This window comes from Vollenhovia emeryi, unplaced genomic scaffold (assembly GCF_000949405.1).
Source record: "Vollenhovia emeryi isolate VEMERY1.0 unplaced genomic scaffold, V.emery_V1.0 DF942449.1, whole genome shotgun sequence".
Lineage (NCBI taxonomy): Eukaryota > Metazoa > Arthropoda > Insecta > Hymenoptera > Formicidae > Vollenhovia > Vollenhovia emeryi.
Genome location: NW_011963917.1, coordinates 1 through 2,912, shown reverse-complemented (window position 1 = coordinate 2,912; position 2,912 = coordinate 1). Strand labels below are relative to the sequence as shown.

Sequence of the window (2,912 nt, the reverse complement as noted above, 5' to 3'; positions counted from 1 at the left end):
TATATATCCTACTGAGGTGCTACCTACCTCATCACGGGGTGATGAAAGAAGCCAGCACGTCAACTAAATTCAGAGTCGTCTTCTCAACGGATCGCAGCATACCGGATCAGGGGAAACACTGAACGGCTGCCTTATGGTTGGAGCGAATCTCCTGCCCGCGTTGGCCGACGTACTGCTGCGTTGGCGATGGCACCGCTACGTATTCATGACGGACATCGAAAAGATGTACCGCCAAATTCTGGTGCACCCTCACGATCGTGACTGGCAACGGATCCTCTGGCGCCCGAAGCCCGACGGAGAAACTCTCGAATACCGTCTCAACACGATCACCTACGGCCTGGCGTGCGCTCCGTTCCTCGCCATTCGAACGCTTCGTTAGTTGACCGAAGACGAAGGAACTCAATATCCGCTCAGTGCTATCGCGTTGAAACGCGACTCCTACGTCGATGACATCGTCACCGGCGCGGACACCGCGGAAAGAGCCAACACCGTGGCACGCGTGAGCTTCAGGACCTGTGTAGGGCGGGCGGGTTTCTCTAGCGGAAGTGGGCCGCAAACTGCGAGATCGTGCTCATTGAAATTCCCTTGGAGCACCGCCTCCAAGTCCCTTCGCGACGATGGAACGTGGACAGCTACTCCACATTAAGCCTGCTTTGGCACCTCGTCGACGATACGTTCGCCATCTCACTCCGCGCACGCACGATTCCACCACTCACTAAGCAAAATGTCCTCGCGAAAACCGCCCGGCTGTTTGACCCGTTAGGATGGCTGACCCCCGTGATTATACGGGCCAAAATCTATATTCAGTCCGCCTGGTTACAACGGTTGGATTGGGACACGCCGCTCACAGCGCCTGACGCCCAACTCTGGCGAAAATTCCTCGAGGACCTTCCGAGCCTCGAGGGAATGAGAGTATCGCGATGGCTGGGAAGCGACTCCACTACGGCTTAACTCGAAGTACACGGCTTCGCCGACGCCTCCGAGAGGGCTTACGCCGCGGTCGTGTATCTCCGCAGTTCACGTCCCGACGGCACCACTATAATGCCCGATTTCTTCACATCCAGTTATGTTCCGATTAAAGTTAACTGGTAGTTAAACGTCAGAATTGATATTCTTCACCTTCGGTTGCCTGCGGTTATGGGATAACTTGCGGCTAAAGTTAACAGCTAGTTCAAGCAGCAGTTAGAATAGCTAAACGGCAGTCAATGGGTATTCTAACCTTAATACCCATAATATTTTTGACAACTTCCGCGACGATGGATGTCATCAATATAATAGTTGATATTAATATTTTTCCCAGCGATGATGAAGAGGAAGCATTGCCAAGAATAAGAAGACCCTACATTTTAAGATATAGAGTAAATCATATGGAAATGTGGGATACTTGGGATTTCTTTGCGCGATTCCGTTTGACGAAAGAGACTGTGAGACTATTTTTGCTTAGAATCGAGCATCAATTAACAAATAATTATAATCGGTAAATAGACAAAATATAGTTTATAGAATAATAATACTTATAGAATACTTATTATTTCACGTGTCATTTGCACGTTTCTTGCTTTCTGTATAAAATTTACTGACTATATTTTTTACGTATTACAGAACAAGATCGTTGACTCCAATGAATCAATTGTTGTTGACATTAAGATTTTATGCCACTGGAAGTCTCCTCCGTTCAAGTGGTGATTTCTCTGGTGTCAGTATTAGCACAGCATCCCGTGTCGTTAAAAAAGTTTCAGAGGCAATTGCTGCATTACGACATACAATGATAAAGATGCCAGGAAATGCAAGAGAAATTGAAGACATGAAGCAAGGTTTTTACAGAATGTACCGATTTCCTCGTGTGATTGGCTGCATAGATTGTACACACATTCGTATACAATCCCCAGGAGGAGAAAATGCAGAAGTATTTCGCAATAGGAAAAGTTATTTTTCTATAAATACGCAAGTTGTATGCGACTATAATTTAAAGGCAATAGATATTGTTGCAAGATGGCCAGGATCGGTACATGGCGCCACAATTTTCGAGCATAGTACATTGCGGAGAAGATTTGAGCAAAACGAATTTAATTCTGTATTGTTACTCGGTGATGGTGGCTATCCCGTGAGGAATTATCTTCTGACGCCACTGATAAATCCAAATACTCCAGCAGAAGAGTGTTATAATGAAACTCAAATACGAACGAGAAATATTATAGAGCGCTTTTTTGGAGTTATCAAGCGACGTTTCCCAGTTTGAAGTCTCGGAATGAGATTGAAATTGGAAACAGTGCAAGATGTCATCGTTGCAGCAACTGTTTTGCATAATTTGGCAAGACATCAAAATGAGGAAGATCCACCTGTATTAATAGACTTTGTTGAAGATGATGTGGTAATTAACGATGACGTTCGTGAACGTGCAAGACCGAGAGATAATATGGTTAGAGAATCACTTATAGCTGATTACTTTTCAAGGTAAATATTGGGATAAAAATAAAGTTAAATGAATGGTATAGTAATGTTTTACTTTTATTTTTTAGGTTGAGACGCTGAAAAAATATTTTAAAGTAATCTACATCATTGACATTGCATTGGACAAACACATGCAATGATTGAACTAAGGCCATAATTCAGTGGCATGAAAAATAAATTGTCTTAAAATATAAGGTCTCCTTCTTCTTGACAATGCTTCCACTTTATTGACAAAAATATTTACGTCCAATGTAATCATGCTCATACTATTGTATGTACATACGTAATCAAACGTTTAAGAAACTTAATAATTTTCCTTTTTTAATAAATAATTAATGTTTTTAGTATAACTAATAATTACCTATTCCTCTGCTTTGCTGCATAATATAAGCAATATAGTTATTACAATATAGCCTGTCGAGATTATAAAGAAAATATTCATTTTCTATATACAGGGTGTC

General features: G+C 42.4%; 1 pseudogene; it reads left to right on the top strand.

Moving 5' to 3' along the window:
- The first annotated feature begins 1,006 nt into the window (after positions 1–1,006).
- On the top strand, positions 1,007–2,851 carry LOC105568793 (annotated as a pseudogene).
- The last annotated feature ends 61 nt before the right edge of the window (positions 2,852–2,912 follow it).